This window comes from Coffea arabica, chromosome 7e (genome assembly GCF_036785885.1).
Source record: "Coffea arabica cultivar ET-39 chromosome 7e, Coffea Arabica ET-39 HiFi, whole genome shotgun sequence".
Lineage (NCBI taxonomy): Eukaryota > Viridiplantae > Streptophyta > Magnoliopsida > Gentianales > Rubiaceae > Coffea > Coffea arabica.
This window is the reverse complement of record NC_092323.1, coordinates 22,818,207-22,830,483: the sequence shown is the minus strand read 5'-3', so window position 1 is coordinate 22,830,483 and position 12,277 is coordinate 22,818,207. Positions and strand designations below refer to the sequence as shown.

At 35.8% G+C, this 12,277-nt stretch overlaps 1 long non-coding RNA gene across 2 annotated transcripts; it reads left to right on the top strand.

Annotated features, from left to right (window-relative positions):
* The first annotated feature begins 344 nt into the window (after positions 1 to 344).
* Positions 345 to 3,108, top strand: LOC113700342 (uncharacterized). Of its 2 annotated transcripts, XR_011818579.1 has the most exons (6): positions 345 to 508; positions 803 to 863; positions 1,101 to 1,152; positions 1,443 to 1,516; positions 1,608 to 1,986; positions 2,874 to 3,108. It is a non-coding gene; the product is annotated as an uncharacterized lncRNA (long non-coding RNA). The 2 variants fall into 2 exon arrangements; XR_011818578.1 differs by lacking the exon at positions 2,874 to 3,108 and having other exon boundaries at positions 1,608 to 2,058.
* Positions 3,109 to 12,277: the final 9,169 nt, after the last annotated feature.

Genomic DNA, 12,277 nt, shown 5'->3' with positions numbered 1-12,277 from the left:
GCAAGTTTTGTGTCCTTGGGTGATGAATCTACTTGTTAAGTCAAAGGTGTTGGAGTGATGAAAATCAAAATATTGAATGGACACTACAACAAAAATGGCTTTTCTTGACACGTGTATAAGGACACTTGTTGGTTTGTGTCATTATAGCACTTCTATCATGACATTTGTTATCAAATCAATAATATATACTTTAATTTTTTTAAATTTTATCTGATATAAAACTAATAATGTGTCTTTAGATTCCCTATCATGACACTTGAGAAAATGTGAGATACACCAAAAAAATTAAAACATAAAACGATGTCGTTTGATTTTGGCGGAAGATTCCTTTGCCAAAACACTTAGTGAAATCTCAAAATTTCATTTTGCCGGCCAGCAAAATTTTGGCTCTTCTCATCTCTCTCGGCAAACTATCTCTCAAAGCTCTCTGCCAAAATTTTCCTTTCCCCACAAAGTTTTTTCTGCTGAATCTCTCCGCAATCAAACTACCTTTGCTTCCCTATTGAAGGTATGTAATTGCATGGTTACTTTTTACCCTAAATTGTACAATTTTCTGATTTCCTGCTCCTGCTCTGTAAACCAACTGATGTGAAAATAATTAACTCCTGTAAGCTGCAATAAGATTCTGTGGTATGCTAGTTCAAGTTCGATACTGATTTTTCTTCTAAAAGTTGCTTCATTCTCAATCTTGTTTTCATGATTTTCTGTTTCGGCTGACAGGTAAGAACTATATATTAGTTGGCATGGTTCACAAGCCCAATTAATTATAATAGATGCAGAGCAAAGAATTACTAACCAACAGAGAAGGCGCTTACCAGAAAATGGATATGGAAGGCATTGCAAAGAAATTATCAAATTAATAGGTGAGCCGCTTATAACAAATGAGGGGAAAAATGGGCAAAAGTACACAAACTGGCTAACCACTCATGCTTGCAGAGAGCCTAAAGGTAAGCCTTCTTCTATGTTAATCACATCACGAGTCAAGAATAAGAAAGTTCGCTGTCCCATATATGAAAATGGGAAGTGAATTTGGCATATAATATTGCTAGAGTAATTCCCTATACATGATTTGCTTCTCATAAGAATAACCTTATGCACAGAGCAAGGTACCAGAAATGATTGCTAGTGTCGAGGCGTTGCTGGAAAGCAAAGGTATCAGCTCTCGTCTTATGCCAAAAAAGCTCCTCTTGCCCCCTGCCCTGTACCCCGGCTTCTCCCACATAAGTGACCACTACCCTTTATACTAGATTTGTTGTCCATAACCTGTTCGATAAAATGTCAACCTTCTTTCCTTTGGTACTGATATTAATTTACTCAATAATATATAAACTAATAGAATTATTGTAATTAAGATGCTTTATCCTCTTTCATATCTGTGAGCGCATTTGATGTGTTTCTGTTGCTTTGACATATGCTTGTTTATTGCTGATCTCTTTCTTCAGTCTGTAATTAAGAAGAAGTATGGCCAAGATGCAACAAATGTTGGTGATGAGGGTGACATTGCTCTAATATCCAGGTTAGTTCATGGCATTTTGCTAATATGCTTCCTGTTCATTGTTCAATTCGGTTGTCATATATTTTACAACTTTGTGACTTTGACATTTCAGGAGAACAAGGAAGGTCTTGAATTGCTTAAAACAGCTATTGCTAAAGCTGGTTACACTGGTAAATTAAGTATTGGAATGGATGTTTATACTGGTTACACTGTTCTTGAATGCTATGGGTATATGTTTTGCTGGTGAAAATGGAGCAGATGTCAAAGGCGGATGTTTGTATGGAAGCAGGCTGCATCCAAGCTTAAGGGTGTACAAGTTTTTACTTACACAGAGCTTGAGATTGCAACAAACAAATTTAGTGCAGCAAATGTGATAGGAAATGGAGGGTATGGGGTAGTGTATAGAGGGATTTTGACTGATGGCACTGTGGCTGCAATTAAGATGTTGCACAGAGAAGGGAAACAATGAGGAACGTGCCTTTCGGTTAGAGGTTAGTGGACTTCATTTATTGCTAGTTTTCATATTATCCAATTTTTTAAGCTACATAAGCTTGTCAATTAAACTCATCTGTACACTCAATTGAAGATTTTTTTTTGTTTTTTGGTATTTTCCCCTCTTTGGCTAAATACATTGGGGAATAAAGGGAAGTGGTGAGTGAGAATGGAAGTGAGATATTTGCCTAAAAAATTAATGGTACTTCTGGCATTGGTCCAGCCATTGCTTTCTTGAACATCCTAATTGAACTTATTTGATGGGTGCTTGTCTGTGGTATGGTTTATTTCAACAAGTCTGTATTGAAATCAGTTTGAAGAGTTTGAAATTGCTGCAAGTTGTGATTGGGATGGATGTGGCTACTTCTGAGTTTTATGGTAAAGACAAGATTTATGATCTAAACTTCAAAGAAGAGGTATTGCTTTTTCACATTTTCTCCCCAGATTGTTATGTCAAACGTTCGAATTCATTGCTAAGCCAAAGGATAAAATTACATCTAGATTCATAAATTCTAGTCTTCTAAAGAGGGGTAATTTCAATCATGACATCTATCTTTTTGGTCATTCTTCTTCTTTATTTAGTATGTTTGCTGCTTTAGTAGTATGTTTGGTGATAGCAAGTAAAATTTCAGTGCAATGATGGCAATTGGATCAGTGTGTTATTCCAAAACCTTTTGATATACAAGAAAATATAACCTGCGTTATCACCTTTGCTTTTCCCAGTTAAGTTTTGCAAACCTGCTTGGTACCAAAATTTGGCTATTCAGCAATCAACTTTATTTTGAATGAAATGAATCCTGTTTGGTATCGTTACTTTACATTAGAACGTAATTGCTAGGTGCTGATATCTTTAATTTATTTTTTTATTTCTGGTCTTTCTTTACAGAATAATGATGGCTCACAAAAGATATCAGGTTATGACTGAAGGCTCTCCTTTCATTGGAAAGTTTGGAAGCTACTGCAAGTTCTTTCTACTTGCTAGGGATGAGAATATTTTAGTTTGTGCACAAGAGAATCTTTTAAGTTTGTTCACATGAGAATCTTTCAAGTTTGTATTTGTTAGGGATTTGTTATGTTAGTACTTGTTACTGACTTTTAGTTCAACAAATTATATTTGAGTATTGATTTTTGCTTTTAGATTACTATATGCATTCTGTTCTTTGGGATAATTTTACAAGTCCTTTGGGTTTCTGATTGACGGAATGTATAGCAGGGAGCACTACCTGCAGGTTGCTTCTATATCAAAAAAAAAAAGATAAAAAAACTCCTGGCAATTAAAAGTGTCAGCATAGAATTCGATATTCTAATGTTGTACTATACCTATCCTGACACTTTCAATTATCAAGAAAAGGGATTTTTGTTGGCAGATGGGATGTTATAACAGCATAGTTTTCCTGACATGTTGAATAGTATGAGTCTATCCCCACATTGGAAGGGACAACACTCGCCCTAGGTGTGAGGATAGATAAAGTGTCAGGTTAGATTATCTATACTGACACTTTTAAATGCCGTTAAAGGCCATTTTTGTTGTAGTGGGAGAGATTCGTTCTTTGGGTGGTGTGGCTTACGTCCCAAAGTTATGAAGGAATCCAATTTCTTTGAGCCAGTTAGACTCGGAGGGTTACCATTTTTTCGCTGCAGATGGAGTCTTGAAAATCACATATGGTGAGACGGTCTTGTTGATGGGGAATAAATATGATAATTGTACCATTTGAATACCTCAATGGATTGAGAGCGGAAGGGGATCCAGGAATGCTCTCAAATTACAAATGGTGGTGAGAGGAAAAGTCCTGCTATGGGCGAGTGTGAATTGAGGCCCCTCTCACGAGTCACCTAGATGTTGGACTTGGTTAGTCACACATGTTCATTTGTCGATTGAATTAATTGAAAACAGGATCGTCTTAATTTGGGTGTGTAGCTAGACACCAAGGTATTTGATGGAAAACGGCAAATGGAGTTTTTTGGATGGTTTGCTGTGTTTGCTAAAAGAAATATTCGCCAAGGTGGAGATTTGTTAAAAAATTGGTTTAATTTCTTTTAGTCAAGATCTCTATTTGGTGTGGGAAGTAACAAGTTTCTTAATTGGATTTAGTTACTTGAAGTAGTAGTCAACGAAACTTCTATTTGGTTTAGGATTTAGATGTTATTTCCTATTATGTATAAGTTTAGGAATTAGTATTGGGTTCGAATTATTATTCGGCTTTTTGGCCAAGTAATGTTCTCTATAAATAGGTTGATTGGCATACTACAAAGACACACAAGAAAGGAGTGAGATAATTCTTAGTAGGTGAGAGGGTTATACAAGAGTTGGGGTTTGGAAATCAAGTTGTAATCTTGTGGTGTTTTTCTCTCATAGTAAGAACAAGTTTTTCTCTCTGTGGACGTAGGCTTGGTGATTAAGCCAAACCATGTTAATTATTGTGCGTTACTCATCGTTTGTCCTAGATATTGTTTTCTATTAAATTGTTTGGTCTTTTCTTTTTCAAATAGTTGGTCTGATACCCTAATATTTGGAAACTTATTCATTTACATAAATTGGAATTTATAGCTCTCTGTGAGCTAAAGCTCTGAGGTCAAGTCTGGCTTCTATTCGGCTGAAGTTAGGCATGTCTTTTGGCATTTCTAATGAGTCGGGTTCTCTCTGGATTTTGCACCAAAGCTTGGTTCAATGTTCAATGGTATGTCAAAGTGAACATCATTTTCTCTTAATTCAGCATACGTTCTATCCCTCCCCAGTACTATTCTCTTGGGTTCATGCAAAGTGTACTGCTAAGGAAAGATTGCCTTTGTGGGCAAGTTTGAATAAAGAAAATGTTTCTTCGACTCTTCCTTGGGTGATTGGGGAAGATTTTGATGTTATACTAGATGTTGAGGAGAAGAGAGGAGGCTAGCCTTTTTCACTCACGGAAGCAGCAGATTTTTTGACTTTCCTTGTAGATGCACAAGTCTTTGATGCTAGTTTTTCTGGATCACAATTCACCTAGTGCAACAATAGGGAAGGTCATGCTAGAATCTGGAAGCGGCTAGATATGGTCCTATTTAACAATGCATTTGTGCAGTTACGGGTTGTCTTTTCTATGCAGCATTTGTGTCGTGATCTATCCGATCGTTTGCCTTTACTTCTATCCTTTTCCTCTAGTTTGGATACCTTACATTGGCCATTTCGTTTCCTAAATTTGTGGACATCTAATGCTGGATTTTTGGATTTGATTCGTCAAGAGTGGGCTGGGACTTTTTTTGATGATCCATTCTAGAATTTATTCCTCAAGTTAAAGAAGGTTAAGCAACCTCTTTGTGGTTGGTCTAGGGAGACATTGGTGATCTCTTCCTTAATGTTCACCTGGCTGAGGCTAATGTTACAGCTGCAGAATTGAACTTTGATAATGATAGCTTAGATTTTAATCATGAGCATTTGCATAAGGCTAAGGCTGAGCTACGTAGGGTGTTAGGCTTAGAAGAAGATTTTTGGGAGCAGAAAGTGCATGTTAATTGGTTGAAGGATGGTGATAGAAATACTGATTTTTTCATGCTAAAGTTGCTAAGCAAAGGGCGGGAACTACCATCCATAGAATCAAAAGCTCTTTTGGACTATGGTTTGATAATGATGCTGATATTGCTAATGAACCTGTTTCCTTTTTTAGTCACATGTTTGAGGCGGATGAATAAGTTTTAATGGATTATGATCTTCTGCAAATTCCTCCCTTATTATTTTCTTCTTCCAATGAGATACTTGAGGCTTTTCCCACCATGGAAGAGGTTAAGGGTGTAGTGTTTGCAATGGATAAATCTAGTGCTGCTGGCCCAGATGGTTTTATCGAAAAATTTTATACTTATGCTTGGGAGGTGGTGGGTGCTAATGTCTATAGGGTGGTTCTTGTTTTTTTTTTTTGTTGGTTAACATCTACTTCAATCACTTTAGTCCCCAAAGTGCAGCATCCTCAAGAATTTTCTCATTACCGTCCTTTTAGTCTTTGCAATTTTGTCAATAAAGTAATTTCAGGGCGCTCTCTGAACGATTGGTGTAGGTCTTTCCATTGATTATTTCGCCCAACAAAGTGATTTTCTTAAAGATACACAAATTCTAATAATTCTCTCTTAGCTCAAGAGTTGGTCTCGACTATTGGTAAAAGGAATAGGTGTGGGAATGTGGTTCTCAAGTTAGATATGGCCAAAGCATATGGCAGGGTCTCTTGGTTTTATTTTATTAGAGTGCTTCATGCTTTTGGATTTGGTGATAGGTGGATAGATATGGTTTGGAGGGCTGTTTCTAATTGCTAGTTTTCTGTTTTAGTCAATGGTTCGCCGCAGGGATTCTTCAAATCTTCTAGGGGCCCACGTCAATGCAAACCATTGTTTCCTGCTTTGTTTGTCATTGCAGCGGAGGGCCTAACTAGATCTCTGAATTTATTATTAGAAAGGGAAGACTTCATTCCATTTAAGTTTCTGAGAGGATGTTCTATGCTTACACATCTTGCTTATGTGGATGACGTAGTCATTTTTTCTAGTGCTTCCTGTCGATCCTTGGAACTAAAAATGAATACTCTTTCGAGTTATGTGAATAACTCTCGTCAGTTTGTAAGTACTCAAAAAAGTTGCTTCTTTTGTCACTTTTAGATGTCGCTAGCAAGGAGAAATATTATAGCTCAAATTACGGGTTTTAATCATAAATTGCTCCCTGTGCGCTATTTGGGAAGTACTCTTTACGCAGGCAAGTGTAAAAATCCCATTATGCAAACCTCGTTAATTCCCTTTTCCAGTGTGTGTTGCCGTGGAAAAATTATTTGTTACCTCTAGGGGGAGGATAGTTTTCATTAAGCATGTCTTGGCCTCGATTCCCATCCATACGCTGGCTGTTGCTACTCTACCTAAAGGGGTCTTGCAGTCCATTGAGAAATTATTCGCATGCTTATTGTAGGGCTTTTCAGAGGAAGGTTTTGAATATCATTGGATCAAATGGAAGGATCTGTGTGTGCGGGGTAGAGGAAGGTGGGATTGGAATTCATTCTTTACATGATGTGTTTGCAGCTTTTTCCATCAAACTTTGGTGGAATTTTTGGTGCAAGAAGACTCTTTGGTTTGATTCCCTTCAAAATAAATATTGTAAAGGTCGGAACCCTTGCATTGTCACGGACTCACTAGGTTGTTCTTTGACTTGGAAGCGCATGTTACATGCTCAGGATGTCGTAGAGGATCACATGGCCTGGCAACTTAGAGATGGAAGTACAGATTTCTGGTATAATAATTGGTTGTTGACTGGCCCTTTATATAAGCAGGTCGAGGTGGTAGGCGTTCATAAAGTTTGTGATTTTGTAGCTCAAGGATTCTAGAATGTTGATATGCTTTAGTGATGCTTGCCTCAGTAGGCTGTGCAGGAGATTCTCTAGATACCTCCTCCCAATATGCAGGTTTAGGACTTGCCGATTTGGTTCCTTGAGTCCTCGGAATCTTTCTCAGTTTCCTCAGCTTACCGCTTGGTTAGATCCTCTCATGCATGTTCATTTCTGTTTGATAGGCTTTGGGGTGGCTGGTTTCCTATTAAATGGTCTTTCTTCATGGTACGTTTATTACTCGGACGATTACCAGTTGTAGATGCTTTGTGTCACTTCGGAATTAATGGCCCTTCGTGGTGTGAATGCTGTACTTCTCCAGCAGTGGAGACATTAGATCATTTGTTCTCCACTAGCGACCTTGCATCTAAGCTTTGGAAGTTCTTTAATTCTTCATTGGGCATTTCTACAAATGAGAGTGCGTTGAGAGTTACATTGATGCGATGGTCATTGTATCCTACAAAATTCGATATAGCAGCCCGTCTTTCACAAGTCACTCCAATTTGCACATGCAGGAATCTATGGAAAGCTGGGAACATTTACTTTGAGGGTAAAAAGTGTTCTTGGGAAATTGTTGTAGGTAGAATCTAGAATGATGTGAAGGACATCTTAAGTAACAAGTTGCATGTTTTGAGGCTGTATGCACAATCTTGCAGGAATTTTCTTTTCCGTAAGCCAGTTGAGGTGAAGATGGTTTGTTGGATTCCACCTATAGCTCACCTTAAATTGAATACTGATGGATGCTCTAAGGGTAATCCAGGGGCCTTTGCTAGTGGAGGGGTGTTACGAAATCAGAAAGGAAGATTTATTTTAGCTTTTGCATGTAACTTTGGGGTATGTACGAGTTTACAGTCAGAAGTTAAGGCGCTTCTTGTTGGTATACATCTTTGTACTGATAGAGGGTCCTTCGGCTTTCAAATAGAGATTGATTCACAGATACTAGTGAATATACTTCAAGGAAGGTTCGCATGTCCTTGGCGGGTTCAACAGGAGGTGGATACTTTGAGAAATCTGTTTGCCTCTTGCTTTTCAATTCAACATTGTTATAGAAAAGCGAACAGGGTGGTCGATCTTTTGTGAAACTTTGCGTTGTCTGTTAAGTCAGATCAGATTTTTACAAATTTTGCTTCATTGCCTAAAGTGGCCCGAGAAGAGCTAAAACTTGAAAGGCTTGGTCTTCTAGTTTTTAGACATTCACAATATGGTTTTCCAGTTTTCCTTTGAGGCCAGGTGTGGCCGCCTCAAACTCAGTGTCCATGAGTAAAGGAAGTAGTCTCCCTTATTTCTTTTCTGGCATGTTAATTGGTTCTTTTGTACTATTTGGAGGTTAGATCTATGTCTCCCTTTATTTTCTAATTCGAATAATTAATAAAATTTATAGTGGTGCCCCTCCCCCGTTTAAATTTAAAAAAGTGCATTTTTTAAAAAAAAATTATATATGAATTTATATCAATTGACATGTATTTAGATGGTCGCCTTCATGATTGTTTTAGAAAATTTTTTAGACCAAATATTTGATTAAATAACTATCCTTTGATAGATGGTTGTGAAAAACATAGTATATCATTGTAATACAAATTTAAAAGACATATTTTAGACCATATATTTGATTAAAGAAACTATTCTTTCATGGTTGTTTGTGAAAAACACCAAGAATGGTAGAATTTTATGAAATTTACACCCACATCTTTATTTTTCATTAGAACTGCAATTTTAGCTCTTTTTTTTTGATAAAAAAACACTTGACAAGTAAGGAAACAAATTGTGAACAATGAAAGGAGTGGGAAAATAGGAATTTAGGGTTGGAAGAGGTCGATCTAGGACAAAGGAGAAGTGTAACTATCAGATAAAGCTAGAGTTATCAAAATGGATGATTTATTTGGGTTTGGGCGTGTTACAATTGGGCTAACTCATATAATGTTATTAATGGTTCAAAATCAAGGAGTCATAAATAGCTATAGTCATAGATGGGAGTAAGCCACCCAAGTATCAATTTATAATCCACTCAAAAAAATCTGCTTATATTTTCTCCCACATTTTGTTTAGCAACAATATAATATATCACTGTAATACAAAAAAAAGAACTTTTACTTGAATAAAAAGAAAACTTAAAAAGAATTGCATAAAGGAACCAAAAATGGTGGTCATAGTAAGTGTAACTATCTTGTGACTTTTACAAAAATCTAAAAATCATATAGGTGTCAATGTAAGAAATCAATTAACACTAGAAGAATTTTTTAGACTTTTACAGAATGGAAGAAGGATAACCAAAAAAAAGAATGAAAATTAAAGAAATGGAAAGAAATGCTAAACATGTCTTCGAAAAAATTAGAATATAATTATCGGGTTGGTAATGATTTAAATTTACCCACTTAATACTCACTAAAGATTAAGTTTAACTTATGTTTGTTGATTTCAATCCCTATCTTTTGATGTTTACAAAACAATTGGATGATACTAATATCTCTTCAATAAGAAATCCTTTCAGCTATGAAGCAACCTGATTCAAAGAACAAGAGCAATTGAAAGAGATAAAGGAAGTTGAAAACTGTCGGACGCTCACGAAGACAATACCGGACGTCCGATAATCAGTGTAGAACATCTTCACCTGACGTCCGAAAGAGTTGAAATAATCTTTCAAACTCTCTACCTGCTTTCGGATGCACGAAGAACTCCATCACCAAATGTTCGAAAGAATTAAGATATTCCTGCTAGCTCACTGTCTGCTTTCGGACGCAAGTATCAGAGGTACCGGACGTCCGAAAGAATTGAAGAAAATTTTTCAAACTCTCTGCCTACTTTCGGATGCAAGCATCGGAAGTACCGGACGTCCGATACTTCCAATGGCTAGTTGACTCTTCAGCTACCTTCTATCCATTGGAAGTATTAATGAAGCACTTTTTAGTCTCATATAAATAGTGCATGGTCAAAAACTTGAAAAGAACTTTCTGCACACTGAGAATACAAAAAAGATTAAGAGTAGTTTTAGTGAGAAAATACTCTCCGAGAAACATTTGTACTCTTTGTAGTATAAGATTCGTGTAAACTTTTCATTTGTGAGAGAAATACTTCAACAGTGTAGTTTTGAAAGAGTTATCCTGAGTGATTGTAAAACTTTCTAATTTGGTCGAGTGCAACTTGGGGTAAGGAGGAAGTGAGCCTTCCTTTGTACACAAAATTGATTGTATTTCATCAACTTGAAGAATCCTGTTCTATAAATTGATCTTCAAGTTCAAGAGGAGTTTGGTAGTAAAATTGGTTTGCAATTCTTCCCTTTTTATTTATCATATTGTGAACCTTAATTGTTTATCTCTTTTACTCCCTAATAATACAACTCTTTCATTAATTGATTCATTGAGTGATCACCTAGAAAAGAGGGTAAATTTCATATTGAACAAAAAAGTGTCCTATAACTTAATAAGTTTTTAAATAACCTAATTCACCCCTCTCTTAGGTTGTCTTCGGTCCTAACAATTGGTATCAGAGTTTGGTCTCCTAGAGATTAAGCTCAAGCGACTTAGGAGTAAAAATAACAACCAACAATGTCATGTTTTTTGAAGGACAATTTGTCACTAGACTTTCAATATTTAATGGATCGAATTATGTGAGTTGGAAGGAAAGAATGGTTATTTTCTTGCAATCGATTGATATTGAATTGTGATTTATTGTTAATGAAGGTACATATGATGCCTCTATAATTGATTAAGATACTCATAGATCAAGACAAAAAAATAATTGAACTGACTATTGAGAATAGAACTCAAAAGCTATGAATGCGTTATATAGTGCTTTAGATTCAAATGAATCCATTAGGGTCAAAGGTTGTAAGTTTGCTAAAGAAATTTAAGATAAACTGAGAGAAATTCATGAAGGGAGTGGGAATGTTAGAGAATAAAAGAGATCTATCTTAGTTACCCAATATGAGTCATTTAAGATGAAACCTCATGAAAATATTGACAAAATGTATTGTAGATTCAATGATCTTATTAAGGATTTAGAGGTTTTGAAAAAGGAATACTCCTTAGGAGAGAAAAACAGAAAAATCTTGAATGCATTGTCTAAAGATTGGGAGAGTAAGGTGACTACTATTGAAAAGGCTAAAAATTTGAATTCTATGCCTTTTGAATCTCTTATAAACTCTCTAATTTCTTACGAGTTGAAAGTTAAAATCAAGGTACAGGAAGAAGAAAATGCAAAGGTAAAAAGGAGCATTCCTCTAAAAGTATCTCAAGATGAAGATGACTCGATTTCATTGGATGGAGAAGATTTGGATGTTGATGACAATGATCTTGCTCTCATCACAAAAGTTTCAAGAGAATTCTCAATAAAAGGAGATTTAGAAAAGGAGGACCTAGCAATTCATTTTCCAATCAATTCAGCAATGAAAGAAACAAAGGAAAACAAGAGGTCAACAAAAAGTAAGGTGACAAATGCTATGAATGTGGTCAACCTAGACACTACATGAGTGAGTGTCCAATTAAGAAGAAAAAAAGGAAAAGCTAAAAGAAAACCAAAATTCAACAATTTTCAAATCACATGGAATGAATGCAATTCAGATAGTGACATAATGTAAATCTTTTTCAACAAAATAAAAAACTGAAAACTGAAAATGACTACTTTAAAAAGGGTAAGACTGGTCTGCACATTGAGCTTGATAGAAAAACAAAATTTTGTGAAATATTCAAAAAGAAACAAGGTGATTTAAAAAAAGAATGGACAATCTAAATGAATTGCTCAAACACAAAAAATAAAGCTATTTTCAAGAAAATAGTTCAAAATCTCATCTTGGTACTCATGAGAAAAAGTTAAATTTTAGTGTAAATGAATTTACTATTTATAAGAGAAGACAAGTAAAATTTGTTAAACCTGTTCATACAAGTAACTCGTTGACTATGTGTAGTTTTTGTTGTCAAAAAAATCACATGAAAAGTAATTACTATGTGAGGAAGAATATGGAAAAAGG